Source organism: Trachinotus anak, unplaced genomic scaffold, assembly GCF_046630095.1.
Source record: "Trachinotus anak isolate AG129_WGS33_773 ecotype Australia unplaced genomic scaffold, CSIRO_AGI_Tana_v1 ptg000021l, whole genome shotgun sequence".
In the NCBI taxonomy this organism is placed as follows: domain Eukaryota; kingdom Metazoa; phylum Chordata; class Actinopteri; order Carangiformes; family Carangidae; genus Trachinotus; species Trachinotus anak.
In genome coordinates, this window is record NW_027273872.1 from 12,516,299 (window position 1) to 12,535,079 (window position 18,781).

Below are 18,781 nucleotides of genomic sequence, written 5' to 3' on the forward strand. Positions count from 1 at the left end.
GAAGCGTGTGATCAAAAAGTGTGTAAACTCACAATAGTGGGAGAGCACAGTGTTTCCAATAGCACTAAATACTGCACATCACAGTGGATCTTTGTGTCGTTTATGCCCTGTCAGTCCTGACTGAGCCTCCACTGGTCTGCACTGGTACCCGCAGCTGGTCTCTCACTGCTGTGAACTGGGATCAGAATAACTACCAATAACTAGCTTAGCATCTTATCACTTATTGTAATGCATTTCAAGTTCTTTAAATGTTAGTTCCGGTTTTGTACACAGACCTGTAAAACAAGCTAACTGCCTCAGTGACAGACAAACAAGTGACAAAGTTGTGAAAATGGATTGTCGACAGCTTTTCCATTTTCATCTTAATATGGTGATAGAACGGCCATATGAGATGTTTGTGAACATGAAAATGCTAATTGGATTATCGTTTTTTTCTTCTTAATTTGTACTCAAATAACTCATACTTTGGTGGGGTCACGTGACTGCTGGGCTGATGAGCAGCGCAGGTGTGCTGATCGGGCAGCTCACACAGGTGCGTTGAGTCTTCTTTGCTCTGTGTCCTGAGCTCGTTCTCTGTTTGCTCTTCAGTTGAGCTGCTTCCCTCCACCATTTCGCCTTTGCTCCTGAGTGTGTTGAGTGAGTAGTTTGCATAAAAAGCTACAGCCTGTAGGCTATAACTACCACCAAACTGTGGACAGATAACTATTTAAATGTTGAAATGATAGGCTACATGTTCATATTTGCGTTGTTGTGTAGATAACAACACAGATATATATAAGCTAGCTCATTTTGCACTCTGCAACAAAGTTAATAGCGCTTAAAAATTTGGAGACAACAAAACTTTTTAGTAAATATTTAATGCTAAATGCTAAGAATAATTAATTAATGACTCAAGCCTGACTCGAGCAGAGGTCATGTAGTCCACTATTCAGACTGAGGGTGCATTCGCAAAGCCAAGCTAAGTTGAATATTATAAATCTATCAAGTCATAGTCATTTCCCCTTTGACTATAAAATACAACTCCTCTCTCTCTGCAGGAATTGGTACAAGTAAATCAATTCTGTCCGGCTGAGAAGAGAAATCCATCAAATGTGTTTGGGCCACTCTGAGAGATGTTCCTGAACAACCTGCCCAGCAGAGATTTCAGAAAATTCTGGTATGTTTCACTGTTTTATTTTGTAATTGCAGAACACACAACACTGGATCTCAGGGAGATTAGGGAGGAGGGTTGTTTATTCCAATCAAATGGAACCAGACAGTTTAGCTGAGAGTTGACCAGTACGATATTCTGTGATATGAACATGCTTTGACAAAATGCTGATTATACATTTTACACTCAAAGTTAATACCCGACCACTGATCCTCTTTAGAGCAGTGTAAGCATCACATAAGCATTTACACAATCAATAAAGGCATGGAGTGGAACTTTACGTTGACAGTAAATAAATGATCACAGTGTCAGGTGAGCGGCTCTGGGGATCAATGCACACCGGGTGCCGTCAGCTGTTCTGACGTTAGGGTGTAAGCACAGAAAATACATCTCCAAATCATCCAACCCTGTCACTATCAGTTACGTTTAATATCACCATGTTTTTAGTTGTTTAGCATCAGGAGGAAAAATGAAAAACAAGCTCCACTCAAAAATGGCAGATTTCTAAAGGAAATTTTGTGTTGGGTATGATATGCACATATAATTGTTCAGTGAGCGTTTAGGAGTAAAAACGCTCTGTCTTTCAGAAATAGCAGATAGCATGCTGACCATTCACATCATCACGAGATAAATAAAAAACATTATGTAGGATTACTTTTATTGTTGTCTTGAGCGGTAAATTGTCAAACGTACACCTGGTAGTTAGGTGCACAGGAAATCCAAGAATAGAAGACACTGTCAGCACAGGGATCATTGGTTCAGTTAATTAGAAATACGACATGTTAGACATGTCTGACGAAGGTGTGTAACAGAAACTGAGAGATGACAGTGTGTCTGGGAATTCAGCTCAACTTTTTGTCATGCTATGAAGAAAAAAATCTGAAAATGTCTGAAGGTCGTGCAGGTAAGAACAAGATACTCTCCGGTTCTATTTCCATATTTTCCTGCTATAATTATGTAGCTCTGATCTTGAGGTGTTATATAGCTGAAAATAGATGTACTGACAGAGTAAATTGAATCATATCATTATCAACTGCGATACCCCCTGACTCAACCATCACTGCTAATTGACAGTTGATTGTTAAAAAAGAAATGAGGCCTTTTAGCTTTTTCTGTTTCATCAGTTGCTTGGAGGAATAGAAGCTGATGAAATCTGGGTTAAATTGTTTTCTACATTTTTTTTTTTTTTTTTTCCAATATAACCAGGACCAGAATTTTCAGCTGCTCTAAGCACAAGAGAGGGATTTCTTTTTAAGGTGGGTTTGTACAAGTTCAGTAATTAAGATTCTTTAAAAATATTGTGGGAGTATGTTTCCATTTGAGTGTGGGGGTGCTGAGTTTAAGAAGACTGGGGTTTGGTTCAAGATTTAGTGGTCTCTGGTCTCTGTTGTTTCATATTTATATTTGTTTTAAATCCACATCACATTCACACATACACTACAGGCCCTCTGGAGGAGATGATGACACGGAGTTTCAGCCTCATGTTTGTAAACTCAAAGATCATCAGTAATCATTTTTCTTTTGTATATGATAGAGAAGCCTCCTCAGCTTTATATTTCTCTGAAGACAGAAATAGTCTGAGGTACAAAAGTCAGAAGAGAGGAAAGGGTGACAGAGAGGGGAGGAGAAAATTTGAAAGATGGATGTCAGACTAAGATCACAGCACATGTCTGCTTAACTGAACCAGCGGAAGAAAAGCAATAAATCCTCCATATTACACATTTACTGAGTTATTCTCCTCATACATAATTTTGAGAGTCATCATGCAGTCGTCTCTAAACCACAGTGGAAAAGTTTGCTTTGTTGCATGTTTTTGGTTTGTTCTGCTTCAAATTGTCTAATTGCAAAGAACCCGGGGCTTGTAAACACAACTAACGTGGCCTGTTAAAGTAGCTTGTTTATTGTGTGCAGGTTTGGTTACCTGACAACTTGCCAGGTTTGAGGTTTTGGCAGTGGTGGGAAGTCTAAACAGTTCCTGGTTTCTGTCTCTGGGTCTTTAGACTTAACCTACTTCTTCTGTGGGGTTCGTATGAATTAATAGATTCAGCACAGGAGCTTAAAGCCATCTAATGTCAGTATCTGAGCAACATCAACAGCATCTTGGGTTATCCTGGGCACTGCACTGAGGGAAGATAAAACATTAGAGACAGTTTGTTTAGGTGTTTTGCTAGGTGAGGAGAAAGTACGATTTCAGAGGTATCAATCTGCAAGCTGAAAGTAAGCAAAGCCAGAGAACTGTGTAATCACTGTTTTGAGCTTGAAAGATGAAGCTTATAACAACTGAGTGAGCAGCAGGGTTTTTATGCTCACTGGTGTCCAAGCTGTGTGCTCAGTTTTGATTAAATCCATTGAAGGAAAAACTCAACTTGAGAGCACAGCAGACTCCAATCAAAAGTAAAGTGTCATCCTGTTACACTCGTAATCAGGTGAGGCCACTTTCCATTATGACCCTTCAACAGTTATACTTTACATAAATGTCCCTTCCTTTGAAAGAGGACGTGGCCCAAACAGTCAGATCCTGTTGAAAGAGGCATTTTTTCTGTTGGAGAGATGAATTGTTAGCAGGCACCCTTTAAAAAAGAAAACTGAAAAAGCTTTGCTTTTTCAAATCCCTCCTGACTGGTATGTAGTCTCTGCTCATTTAATTTGCTATTGATAAATATATTGGCAGATATTTACTATGTGAATGATGCTGATTGTACTTGCATAAATAAAAGCAAAAACTCACTTGGACTCAGGACAAACTAATCAGAATTTTGTGGTTAAAGGTGAAGGTCACTGTGACCTCAGAAAACATATTTTTGGCCTGCAGGAAATTTGCTCAAATTTGGCACAAACGTTCACTTGGACTCAAAGATGAACTGATTAGAATTTGGCAAAGGACGAGGTCACAAAATATGTTTTTGGCCATAACTCAGGTATTCACACGCTAATTAACTGCAACTGGGCTGGTAGGTGGAGGCATACAGCTGCAAGTCAGTAGTTCTGGCTCCTTTTCCTTTAGTTAATCCTATGCTATTTCATAGGGTGGGATCAGCTGTTTTCTAAGTGAGTGTGTATGCTGTATACTTGTGAATCCCCATGTGTGTAAGGCAGAAAGGTGAGCAGCATGTTGACAGACTCCTCATGTCCTCTGCCTCTCCTGTCTTCTCTCATGCTGAGCAGTATCAGTAGGAGCTCAGGTGTGACGTACAGAGTACTGATCAAACACACACAGGCGCGCACACTCCTGATCAAGACGTCAGCTCATGACGTGTTGGCCATCACTGATGTGAAGACACAAAAGGCACATATATATGCTGAGCCTGTGCAGTGTTAAACCACAGATACACAGATGTATAGTGAAGGTGCATGACTCACCGCCTCCCCTGGTGCGTGACACTGACAGCTACATGCTGGTTTGAGGACTATTAGATGAAATCAGACCTCAGTTCATATGTCAGTCCAGCATTTGATGTGAGTTTTGACTGTTGGACTTGCAGAGTGATGACAGTCTGGCAGATCCTGTTAAAGGTGTATTTACGGACAAGATTTTGGGTTTGAGTTTGAATTTGGATTAAGTGAAGTGTGGGTAATGCAAGGACCAGAATGGCCTGATATTCACATGTATTTCATTCATTCAGCCTGACACTGTTCATGTGTGTCATGTAGCATTAGCCAGGAGCAGTTAATTTAACACAACCTATACACAATCTAAAATAATCTAATCCATGCTAGTTGCTATTTTTTTTGAAAGGTCTTGTATAGTATAAAGGTAGATCTCCATGTGTCCTTTTATTATAAAGCAGGTCAAGGTTCTATATTAATACTGGGAAAGTACCAAAGTGCTCAGTCTACAGAGAAATGCACACAGCCTGTATTCAGAAACTGAAATTTAAAACAAGCTGTCAGGACTTCTGTAACTTTGATGTCACAACAAAGCAGTCACCACTCTCAACCATGCCCCATGCCCCGCCCACCTGGACCCACCATTCAGACTTGCAGGATTTGGTTTCTCTTAGTGTTTTCCTGAAATCTGCTATATTTTCATGTGATCATGTGAAATGTAAAACTGAGATAGTTTTTGGTACTTAAACACACAAATATATCTTCTATTGGATATCAACACTTCAGATAAAACTCTGGAAAACTGTAAAATACTGGACCTTTAATGTACAGAAGCTATGGATATGTAGGAGGGTGATGTCCCTATTCTACATACTGCCCTCTAAGCTCTGATTGGTTGAATCACAAATCTGAGGAGTGGGTGGTGATTGAGAGATGTGACTACACAACAATTATGTCTTTCAAGAAGATCGCTGTTTCCAATAAGGGGATTATTTTCCTGTCGTGACGTGTCAGATGTTGAACCTCCACCAGTATTAGCTTCCAGTCTGATCGACGTGCAGAGTTGATTTGGCAGAGCAGCCAGAGGCAGATGTTTGAGATCAGGGATGAACACGTCACACAAGCTTTCAAACAAGGAAACAGAACCCTGAATTTCATGGCTCTCATTATTACAGACTGTATAGGATAATGATAAGTGACATACATAATATACATTTTGTTCCAGATGCTTTTTATTTTTTGAATTGTTCTACTTTAGGGCTGACATCATGTTGTCTGAGGTTGGCATTTGGTTGTCTACACATATTATCAGTCTGAGCTGCATTTACCAGCTTGGCACACATCATGTCTCACACAGAAGGCATGTCAGCCATGTTCTTCTTTAGTTCATTACACATGCTGGTGATGTATTCAATACAGCTATAGTACAACTTACTCACAAAAACATCTGAAGCGTCTCTTAAGGCTGCTACTACAGTGATTGTGTATTGCTCTGAGTGCTGTACACAGCAGCACTATCCCTGAACACATCCTGGGTTGACACCTGTGGACTCACACTGCTGCTGAGCTGCTAATGTGCCGATCTCTCTAGACATGGTGTTACTTCTTTTCTGTACCCACTGTCTTCAGCAGCACAACAAGAGGAGCTGTGATACTCTATCCATAGAACTCAGAAGAGTTTTGACAGAGTTCCTAGCCTAGTACAGAATATAATCGTGCACTTATGTGCTTAACTCAGGAGAAATAGACTGAAAGCCTAAATAGATGCTTTGGGTTGGACTTATGCCGGGAACACACTGCCTATGCTGTGTGTGGTGGCTGCATCGCTGAACTGCTGCAGCTTGCACACGTGTCTTTACACTGCTGCCAGCTCTATCTTTCTACATGGAGTGTGCAGGTTACTGGAAGGCTGGATTTCCTTTCATTGTCAATGAATTTCTGATTTATTTTTGGCAGAAAATGTGACTAAAATTCCCCTGTCTCTACATGCTAAAATGGTGAAGAAAAAATTATTATTTTTTTCATTTGTGTTATATTCAGATTCAGTCTAGACATAGACAGCTATAGTGAAAGGGATTAGTTTTATGTGATGTTGCTGGTATGGTGTCAATATGACTGTCAACAGGTCTTTTCTTTCTGTTTTTGCTGGGAGACACCAAATCTCTAATCTCTCCAACCCTCCGCCACTTCCTTCCTAAACTCCTCCTAAAAAGGTAGATGTTGTTTTAACTTATTGTCAACTAATGTACTGTTTCTGTTCTGTTTTTATGAACTTATTGTATGTATTAACTTATTGTCCTTTTTTTTAAGCCCCTCATTTCCATTATTTGATTTGATTTATTTAGTCACACACATAAAACATTATAAATACATTGTATAGTTTTTTTCTGAAGTAAATACGTAGGTGAGGTAAGAAACCAATCTAGGGCTCATGGTAAACCTCACCTCAACAGCCTATTCTTTCAATATTGAATAGACTATATAGATGTAGATATTTTTTGTTATGTGCTCAATATCTTTGTCCATGACACCACACTGCTGGTGTGTATGTGTGTGTCAGATGCTATCACATATAGTCAGGGTATATGTAATTTACTGCTTTCATCTCAGACCACAGTGTGTGTGTCTGTGTGTGGCTTCCCCTGATGGCAGAGGGAATAATGGAGAGTCCCATTGACATATATCTTGACAGGGACAATAATGGGACATCCCAGTGGGATGTCTTGGTAAATGGGTTCCTGCTGATGTTTCAGGTAATTGCAGAGCACAGCTGTCATTGTTTTCATCCTGACAGTCTGCTGCCTTGTCATTCCTGTTGACAGCAGAAGACATTGCTGCCTCCCGTCTTGCAGGGAAATGTGCTTGTGTGCTTGACTTCCTGTGTGTGTGCGCCTAGTTGATTGTGTGTGTGTGTTCATGTGTCCATTTTTAAATATGTTTGTAAGGGAGTTTGAGTATCATCGTGTGACTTTTCGCTTTAAAAAAAAAAAAACAAAAGTGTGTGTAACATGAGCAGGCCCGACTGCTTGTGACTTCTGATACTACTTGTGTGCGTGTGTGTGTTTGTAGAGGCTTGGCTTATGAAGATAAGATAAAATGATAATCAAGGTGTTATGCATCTAGCTTTATATGCAGAATATGTAATGATGATGCACAATAACGTCACATAATTTCTGCACACTTTTTTGTGACTGCCGTCTTAGAAAACCCCTTCACTGCATCATCTATGCATGGAATACTAAATACTGATATAATACTGAAATGCTGAATATAAATTGGTTAATCTTAGCTCGATTTCTGCAAAGTAGCATGATATTAATGGTCTAATCTTTTCCAAAAGCAGCAAGACCCTGGCAGTAACATTAATGTTTAATTCCAGCACAATCTTACAAAACTTCTGAAAAAAGCACAAAATTTGAAATGTAGATTATACAGATGTAAATTTTAGATTTTAATGTCATTGATAGAATTTATTTTATAACATAGGAATGAAACTGTTTTAGATTAAAAAGACCAAGATTAAGGATTTGATCTTGGTTAAAAAAGACACAAGATGATTTTTAAAACACTTCACTCTTACCAAGTCTCAAACACTGGACTCTATGATTTATGGATGAAACCCTGTATTTCAGATCTGTTTAAAGCCACCCACCCCATCCTCCAACCTCTGCAGCTTTACTTTTCCCTTGTGCAATTTCACTGCCAAACTATGAACTGACTTCTCCACATAATTTTTAATTTCCTGATTTTCTCTCACTTTGTGCACAGAATATGTTGTTTGATTGTGAGGCATCGTGTTTATTTCAAGATGTTCTTTTTACTTTAGGTTAAATTGGTAGTAAGTATGAAAAGTAGGTGTGAAATGCAAAACTTCCATGCATTCAGTATAAACAAACCACATTTTGTCTTTGACATTTATGGCTACTTCCATACATTTAAAAGTTGCATTATTCTTAGAGTAATAATAACAACATAAATGCGTTTTCATCTCAAGTCCTGACTCTTTAGAGCTTCCCAGTCTTCCACTGTCAGCGGCACTGTGGTAATTAAATGCGCTGCGAGTATAATTAAATAAAGACTGGTCTTGAGAGAAATATAGCTCCGTATATGTGAGTTGCTATGTTTCATTTATCTCAGTGATGCCTGGCACGACGTGTCAGGTAATAATGTCTGCAGTGTCCTCACAGGGTGTGTGTGTGAGTGATGCACATGACACTTATCTTATTAATAGTTTTGTTCAAGTCCTACATAATTAATCATATTCAACCAGACAAATTCATGTCTTATCACTTTTGATCCAAGTGGGAATATAATCCTGTCAGAGAGGCTTCTGCCAGTGAAAGAAGTGGATTTCTAGAATAAAGTGGCCTTTCTCTGGTGTAATGTATTATTGCAGAAATTAAAGTTCTGCTGAGGAAGACTTCTGGGTCCAAATTACAAACAGGCTCTGTTTTATAGACCGTGCATGAAAACTGGTACATTTGAGGGAAAACATCTTTGGATTCTTTTGTTTTCCATTAGGATTGTTTTGGAGGGTGAACAACAGAGGCCTGGATGACAAAATGCGAAGTGGACCTGGGGGAAAATAGCGCTGGCCAAGTTGAAGAGGCTGACTCACTTTGAGACTGACTGACAGCCAGCAATTACCACTATCTGCAGAATGCATCTCATCACTGGTAAGTACTTAATTTATACTGTCGTGAAGATTTTAGCTAAAGAGAACTTTTGGTGTGCCAGCCATGTACCAGCCTTTCATTGTCCTGCCTTCATGAATTGTTTGTGCCACAGTAAGACAGTTACAGTTCAGCAGAGCGTGACTCCCCATAATTTAGAAATCTAATGTAGGTTGGATTAAATGTAAATTTGGTCTTTTCATTTGCACCATTGTGGCTTTGTTCAGGCACACCTGCGTAAAGTAAATAATTTTAGCAATAGGGTAACTGGAGCGTGTAGTACCCACTTTTGCCCCTTTTGTTATTGTCAACAAAAATAAACACTGAAACAAAGACTACTGGTTATAATACTAAAACTCTATGAATGGTGGAAATCCTATTTGCTGCTTAACAAGACAAACAAGAATCACATTTCAGCCGTTTGACTGAGCCTGAAATATAAAGAAAGAAGTCTAGTATTCATTTATTAAACAGCAATCTTTAATGGCATGTGAACACACAACATTGGGAGGGAGGGGGGTTACTGAGAATAATTAATTAATTCATGATGTTAAATGAACTCCATACTATCTCTTTGTCATCTTGGTAGCTGGTGGAGCGGCTGGAGTCTCCCTCTGAACTCTCTCATTCCCTCTTGTTTTCATTCAGTAGTGATTTATCTGAACCAGCTGAGCCGCGGTTTCCTCACTCAACAAAACAAAACAACTCAGTGATGGGGAGGGGGGGTGTTGTATCTTGTCACCATCTTTAGTTCTGTTTCAGTTGTCTGAGAACCCAAGTGGACTTCAGTGGGATCACCCTTTGTAGAGAAACCCACGTGACACAGATACAGGAAATGACAGTAAATGCACCGTCTCCTTTCTCAACTGTCTCTGATTATGATTTAATTGCCCATTACCTGCCTTTATCCTGGGAGGTCAGAGTTCAGGGTTAGAAAGCACAACCAGTCAAGTGGCTTGCTCAGGTAAATGCACCATCTCCTTTCTCAACCGTCTCTGACTCAAGGACCATAAATACCCAGAATGCATTGTGATCTTTCCTCAATCCTGTCCAGAATGTGGAATCGAATACCAAGAGGTATAAAAGTGTTAGCAGCCCCTAAAAAGCAGACTTTATTTAATGTTTAATAAACTGTTCAGGAAAGTAACTTAACTGCATTTTGCGTGTAATCATCATTTATTAATGTCAGTCACTGAGGTGAGTTCAGTCAGACAGCAGAGGTGGCGTGACTCTGAGCAGAAAGATAATGTGGATTTGCTCTGTGCAGTGTGAATTGAAGTGTGTGTTCGCGAGTTGAAAATGATGTACAGTTCTACATGATGCCAAGTGCCTTGATGAATTAGAAAATAGAATTATGTTAAAAGACTACAGAACATCACCACAGGTGGTGGTAAGTATAGGGGGAACAACCCATACCTTAAAAATAAAAGACTCACAGCTTTCACTGATACTAATACCCTCCCCCAAAATATCAGTTTGTGAAAAGAGGCATTCCATTTATTCAAAAACATTGGTGAAAGAATCATACATTACATTTAAAGTGTAGTTGAACTTGATTAACAAAAATGACTCACTGAAAGTCGATGTATGGCATGGACACTCTCTGGATAGATGAGTATTTGGAAAGGCTCAATTTGGTTCTGTGCTTAAGAAATTATTTAAAGTGATGCTCCATTACTGGAGGGTCTTAAACTCACCACCTGTTCAAGGCGTTTGTGGCAAAGGCCAAACAAAATGGATCTCATAAAAGCTCATGCTCCTGATGAACAGGTCCGACAGCTGCTCTCGGTCTTAAAATTTCTTCTTAAAAAGTTTTTTATTGGAGAATCAGCTTTGTCAGGTACTATGTTGAATTTATTTTTGAACTTAAACAGATGTCATACATCAACTCAAACATAATGATGGTTCACATGTCCAAATGGGGAGTAAAAACTATTGTGAAACATTTAGTCACCCTCCAGGCATCCTCCATAACTGACAATCTGCCCGTATTGAATGAGCTTCCACAACTTCGACCAGAAAATACAGGGTACAGGGGAGAGAGACACTTATACTAAATAATTAGTCAGTTCACTCAGCTACTGCTACAATATGAAAGGATTTGGTGCTTTCACTTGTCTACCCTCTTCCATTTTCTTCTAGTCTCATTCCTATGACATTCCTCTCTGAATTATTTGTTTTCAATCAAAAGCACTATTTTCAACAGTGTGGCTTTAGAATAGCAGTAGCTGCAATTTTAATGACATTTTAGGTCTAAGAAATGAAACCATTGATTTCTGTTGCTGGGAAACAAATTCCTGGCTGCCTTCTGGTCATTGTACTTTTACACATTTACACTTGGTCAAAGATGGAAAACACAACATAATGTATTTTTCTATTTGTTTTTTTTTTTTTTTACATATAATAGAACAGCTCACCCCTCCTCGTCATCCTTCCTCATCGCTCCTGCTTTTTTTCGCTCAGGCTCTTATACTCCTCTTTCTTCTGTATCATTGTCTTGTTCATAGCTTTTTCTTTTGGCCACAAACACATTTTCACAGCAATGATTCACTTTCTGTCTTCACCTAAGTGAAAAGGAGATAATGAGACAGCTCCTCTCATTGTTTTCACCTGTGTTTGTCTGTCTATTTGTCAGCAGGATTACACAAAAAAACAACTCATTACATTTTGGTGAGGACCCAACTAAAGGGGTGGATCCAGGAGATTTTCTTTATTGTGAGATTTCTGGACATTTGCATCAGTTTCTTAGCACATAATATATCTTGATGTAAAAAGTTCACATCTATGAGTTTTTATATTTTGGTGCTGATCCAGATAGTAATCTGGATCTACTGGTTATGTGTGTCTACTACATCTTCCCTTTAATTGTGATGATTTAAAATATTCTCATTTGTTGTTGTCACTTGTTTGACTCTGAGCACTTTAACAAGTGCCCAGCCTGAAAGGTCAGTGCATATTGTTTTTATGTAATGCGCAGACCTTTTAGCTGTTCCACTGTAATTCATCAGTCGAGTAGGATGAACTGTTCCTGCCAAGTTGTCAGCTCTCTGAGCTGGTGAGCATCTTTGGTTCTGTTTCTTTCTTCCTCTCTGTCCTTCTCTAGTTCTGACAGTTTCCTCTGAACAGCTCAAAGCTAGCTGCAGATCGACTCGCTCTTTTATAAGAGATGAGCAGGGAAAAGCTCACATGCCTTTTTAAAATTATACACTGAAATTGCAGTTGACGTAATGTATCAGAATGGGCCGGCACTTAGCAGGGGTTTCTTCCAAAGCTGCTACTGAGGACAATAAAATATCTATAAAGCTGCTGGGTATTTCTCAGGCAGGAAAATCAAACTAAAAACACCTTTGTGTTGCAGCGTTCTTAAAAGAAATTCAACAAAAGGCAGAAGTACAAAAACAGACACAAGCTGTTAGTGTCAGTTGTAATTAAAGTAAAGGTTGTGCTGCAGATTCCATTAGCATCGATAATCGCATTGTGGTTGACCCGTCAAAATACACAGGGCATAATGAAATCCATCATAAAAACTCCCCAACAAAAGACCTTTTCTCTTGGAAATGAAAACAGGGACGCATTAAAGAGCAGGCTGAATTTGGACAAAGAGGAGATGGATTTCTTCAGCGTTGCACATCACCCATCTCGTTTGTTGACGGAGAGCAATCAGACATTTATGAGGACTCTTTGTTCATTAAACAGGCATTAGTGCTGGATGCCGTGAGCCCCATGAGGACACAAAGGTCATAGCTTTGTCCAAATGCTGATGTTATTAACGGGCACATCACCTGTGTAGTTCAGTAGGCAGAGCATGGATGGTCTACACCAGCTCCACAAGGTTTTCTCTTAAATAGGCTACATTAAGCATTTTGATATTAATAAATCATTAGCATATCTGTTCTGAAACATGCGTTACACCGAAACACCTGTAAGCTATTATCTTTCCTTCCTTTTTTCCCTCCAGGTTTTTATAAAGTTTCAGTCTCTTGATGTCTTGTGGGTTGTTCTGTGATGTTGATGCGTTGTTGTTGACTTAAGCTTTCAAATCACAACATCAGACATCTTTTATTTTATACTATGAGAAGTGTAAATACATTTTCAGTTCATTATGAAACTGAGGTGGGAAAATTAGGTGTTAGTTAGATGTTAGTAGGCAACACTGTGTGCGTGTTGTGCGTCCATGTACATGCATATTAAAATAACCTTAAAATACCAGTGAAATACTGCACCATTGACTGAAGACACAAGGTTTTTGTTAGTGAATCGCACAATTTCCTTTTCTCTGAACTTTCCACTGCCTCAAGATAACAATGCCAACAATATGGGCCTGACCACACCTTAATTTTAAGACCGACACGCCCATGGACATTCGGATGGTCACCAGTGTTGTTGCTCTTTAAACAATGTGAGCGCTGAATGGGAAAATGACAACTGTGTGGGTCGGAAACTAGCAAAGACACCTGCGTTGCACTTTGCGCCTGATGTAGGACGGGGACCTTGATCTTGATGACACCACATATGATGATTGGAATTATTGCACAAGATGACCTTGATCATGGTTTTAATCTATTGATCTGAATAAAACTAATTAATATTTAAGAGGGCTACACATGGGCTACATGTAGGCTAGTCTGTTAAAGCAATAAAGCAGTGGAGGACACAGTGGTGTTTGATGCTTTAAATGTGGGTGTCACTATCACATTCTTTCTCTTGGCAATTCTATTGTTTTTTTTAAATGGGGCCAAATTAGTCACATCTCCATGGATACCCGCAGAGGTGTTATTTTGATGAACTAACACATCATGTTCTCTGGCTGCTGATGGTGACGTGAATGGAGTTGAGCGCTCTTACTACCTCTTGACGTCATCCCACAGGCATCAACAGAGAGACGAGCCAGCTCACGCTGCCCCTCTGTCAGTTATCCTTTGGCTGATCTGTGGTCAGAGCCTCCGGTGGTCGACTGATCGCCTGTGTGATCCCTAGCTGATCCAACCATCCATTAATTTTCAGTCAGTGGATGAAGCAGAGTGTTTGGCATCATGGTGGGGAGCTCACAGGGGTCATCATGCATGTGAGAATGTGTGTGTGTGTGTGTCTGCATGCTGCATGTGCACACTTGTGTATGCACATTAGTGTGTTTGTCAGTGTGTTGTGCTGCCCTCGGCCTCCTCCATGCCATCTGTCCCCTCCAGCTCCCCATAGGCCACTTCACTGAGTCCAATCAAGGCTCAGAATTAATGTTGTGGAGACAGGACACTTCACTTTATTGCGTTAATTGTGCAGAGATTGTCTTTACTAACGATGGCTCACTGCATTAGTAGTGGTCAAGATCTTTTTTCATGTCCAGAGATCAGAGGGACGTTCAGGCACCAAGACACTCAGTCCTTTGGGTGCTTGCAGGATCATTCAGTAATGTAGGGAAATTAAATACTGACAAAATACAAGAGTTAACTGAGATTAAGGTGAGTAGCATATGTTATTGAATAAATAATTCATTGTACATACAATATTGTGATAATGGCAAAAAAAAATTGAGTGTGCTACCCAGTGAAATGAGCAGAAAGCATCCATTATGAGACACTCTCTCTCTCTCTCTCTGTGTGTGTGTGTGTGTGTGTGTGTGTGTGTGGACAAGACTGATTGGAAAAAGTTGTGTCATTGGAGGAAAAGAAGTTCTGTGCCTATTATAGAAGCAGATTACTAAGCGTGAGGCTGCTGATCTTGCAACATTATGATCCTGTTGACAGCAGTGCCCTGATTTGTTAGTAGCCATATTAGCTTCACTGAGTGGGAACAGTTAGTCTGCTAAGGTCAGAGTAATCTTTATCTTAGCAACTCAAATATCCCTAAAATAGAATAAAATAAAACATTGCTCCAACTCGTCCTGAAAGTCAGTTTGAGTTTAATTTGAGTTTGAGATGTCTACTCATCAGATTCATCTATAAGAAGCAAACCAGCAGGTGCTTTTAACTAAAAACAAATGAGTGCAGGTTATTTTAGTTTCACAGCATTGCCCACTGTTCATGTTTTCATGTTTTGACATGAGATTTTTGCCTCTACTCCAGAACAATGGAGGTGAATAGGGTTGTGTTTGCAGAGCTCGCAACACTGAGCCACGACAACTAAACATCCAACATTAATGTGTCTTTTAAGAAACAGTGTTGTTGTTACTTTGGATAATTCAGAAACCTCCCTGTGAGCATTCTGACAACTTTCTACCAAAGCAGCCTCGATGAAAACAGTCTGTTTTCATAGATTACTCACAGGGATTGTTTCTGAAAAGACACAAGACAGAGCTGTGCAAACTAAATTTAATTCACATTAGGTATACTCTAGTGCTGGTACATACAGTGGCTGAAATTACAAAACCTAAAACTATCTGCTTTTATTGCTGATAACTGTCTCTCAGGGGTTTGGTTGAACTCGTCCTTTAACAAACCAACTTGTTCCAGTTTAAACCAGTTAGGACAAGACAGTGTTTTCTAGAATATTAACAGAATTGCAGTGAGCACCTCTGTGACCGACAGCTTTTCTTACCCTGTCTGACATCAACTGAATTGTAGTAATGTGTGAACCTCTTAACTCTAATTTCTGTTATTTTCCACCATTGATTTAACTGTAGCAATTATTTTTGTATTAGAAAACTGCCTGTACAACTAAAACTTCATCTTGCTACCGCACTGTTGGTGATGTGAAGCAGATCTTACACACACAGACACACAGACACACACACACACACACACACACACACACACACACACACACACACACTCTTGTACTTCTATCTTTGTGAGGACACTCATTGACATAATGCATTCCCTAGCCCCTTACCCTAACCTTAACCATCACAACTGAGTGCCTAACCCCTAACCTTAACCTAAACCTAATTCTAACCATAACTCTAAAACCAAGTCTTAACCCTCAAAATGTGATTTTAAAGTGTCTCAAAAAGTGAGGACCGGCCAAAATGTCCTCACTTTCCCAAAATGTCCTCGCTCTGTTAGTAAAATACTTTTTTTGGTCCTTACTATGTAGCAACCACAAGTGTACACACACACACACACACACACACATATATATTGCAGATATGTCAGCTGAGAAAGAAAGAAATTCAAGCTGATGCGAGAAATTGATGATAAAACCGTTTTTGACAGCAAACATGAAACCTGGTATGGATTCCCCTGTCAAAACCTCAGTGAAATATAGAAATGTCCCTTCACACAACATTGCAATTTTGACATCTTGAAACAATATTCTTATGGACAAGTGACAAGTGTTTTATCCATGAGCTTTTACGTCCTGCTTCCTCCCTCCCTCTCCGTCTGTCTCTGCCTCTGGAAAAGCAAACAAAGAAATGGAGGCAGTGTGAAGTTGTGACATTTATGAGACGGAGCAGTTTTTGCAAATAACACATTTTAAACAGAAAAACAGATGCTGTTGTCCTGTAGTTGTCCAGACTCCTGCGTTAATTCAATTAACAATAGAAGAATAAGAGTAAGTAAGTATGAGTACGTTTCATGAAGGTGGAAAACTATTCTTGGGATGAAGCTTTTGTAAGGTGAAGTTTAGATCACATTAGAACAATTTCAGCAGGAAACATTCATTCTCATCTCCATTTTCAGTGGAGCTGGAGTTTTTTGCATTCTCATAAGAAAGCAATCTTGGGAATTGGCGATAATAGTAAATATGCAGACTGGAAGTGAGATGGAGTGTAAATTTGCTCCCTTCATCCAGGATGGGAGTGTTACATCACATAACCAATCAACACAGGTGCCGTTCACCAGTAAATGTAATTTGCGAGAGGCAACAAGCCGTGACAGAGACTGTAATCACCTTTGGTTTGCTCACCTCTCTGCAGACAAACCGGGTCTCCTCACCCCTCAGTCTGCCGTCTTACCCGACTGAGTTTCCTGGCTGCATGCACACAGAGGACAGTCAGCTGGAGTTCAGAGAGGTGACTCCACGTTCTGCAGTATTCCTGAAGAAAACCCATTATTTCATTTATTGGGTTCTTCATTTATTCCCAAGAACCATAAATCATGTGACACATCTCTGAATAGATGTGCTTGTTCATTTTAGGGACTGATGGGTTTCTCTCTATAATATTTTAAGGTCTTGACCTTACCTTGTAAAATGCCTTGAGCTAATCTATGTTATGATTTGGTGCTATAAAAATAAAATTTAATTAAATATATTGATTTCTGGTCATAAATAAGCCTTTTACAGTCTGTCCACTTTTATTTTTGAATTTAAAATTTTCTCTCAAAGCAAAATGCAGCAGATTTTTATCATTGCACAGTATATGGCATCCAATGGGCTTGGTTTAAAATAAGGTTCAAGATTAGATTCATATATAATTACAATATAACAGCACAAGAGATCTGAGCAAAAAGCAGTTTAAAGGTATATAAACTTGATCTAAAATGATGATGACATAAACTAAAATCCAGCAGACTCAGTTTTGTATCATTTTTCAGTCATAAATATTTAATATTGAAAGTTTTATCAGATTATAAATAAGTAATTATCTTGCTCAACCCGTTTTCAGTGTCATTTTATTTGCTTCCAAATCGCTCCCAGTTTCCTGGCAAATGCTGCCCCCTGGTGGAAAAATAATATCACTGCCTTGTACAGCTCAGAATATTCCAACACTAACGTAAATCACTCAGATTAGATATGTCATAAATAATATGAAAATGTTTTATCTGTTTATGTCCCTTTAACTAAATCACACTGCAATTAATGATTTGAAAAGTGCTGTATAAACTTTGCTTACTTTGTTGTTAGCAAAGAATTGACTGTGGAGCTCTCAGTGCAGAACCAGCTCTTCATGATACAATACAAATCTATCGATCGTAGGGACAATTAGAGACACATTAACATCCTGTACACACACGATGAAAAGCACTAAATGAGCATTTGGCTTTTCTGTGAGACGTCCTACATAATCGGCATTTAATTGTGTCTAAGGCTGGAAGCCAAGGGGAGAGTGCATGCTGAAACCCACTCACATGTACATATAGTTGAACAAGCCATCATTGTTCCTCTGTAGCACCCTCTGTGAAAGTGATAAGGATGAGGAGAATGGAGGGAGAAGAAGATAAGAGTAGGAGATAGAGACAGAGCCAAAAACCTCTAATCATGAAACTCTTACCTCCTCTACAAGTTTACAAAAAGCCAAACCGGCCATTGATTAAAGCACCAGAGAACAGACAGGATATCAAGGACCTTTATTCACCTTAAAACGCTCATCAATACTTTGAATTTTTTTTCTGCCTGGCAGGGAACACTGTCGCCTGGGGGAAGCAACAGAGAATAAAAGGGTAAAATGAGTTTAAATGAGTTGTAAAGTTATTGCAGAAGAGGTAAAGTCATAGTATTTCATATAACATTGTCCATGAAAAAGGAGTCTTCCTCATAAAAACTAAATTAGCCAATGTGATTAGTCACTTTTTTTGATTTCGGGTTGTCTGTCCCATTCTCGTGGGCACGATATCTCAGGTAACGCCTTGACTAAACTTCAAATTTGGCACAAGAATTTATTTGGACTCAAGGATTACCTGATTAGATTTCGGTGGTCAAAGGTCAGTGTAAACTCACAAAAAACCTTTTAGTCATTACTCAAGACTTCACACAG

General features: G+C 39.2%; 1 protein-coding gene across 1 annotated transcript in view; it reads left to right on the forward strand.

The window, feature by feature from the left end:
- The first annotated feature begins 495 nt into the window (after positions 1–495).
- Positions 496–18,781, forward strand: part of pde6a (phosphodiesterase 6A, cGMP-specific, rod, alpha) — a 65,495-nt gene continuing 47,209 nt past the window's right edge. The window contains exons 1-3 of the mRNA XM_071458513.1: positions 496–636; positions 1,038–1,156; positions 8,999–9,153. The gene's annotated coding sequence lies outside the window, so the exon portion shown is untranslated. The remainder of the gene's footprint in view (positions 637–1,037; positions 1,157–8,998; positions 9,154–18,781) is intronic.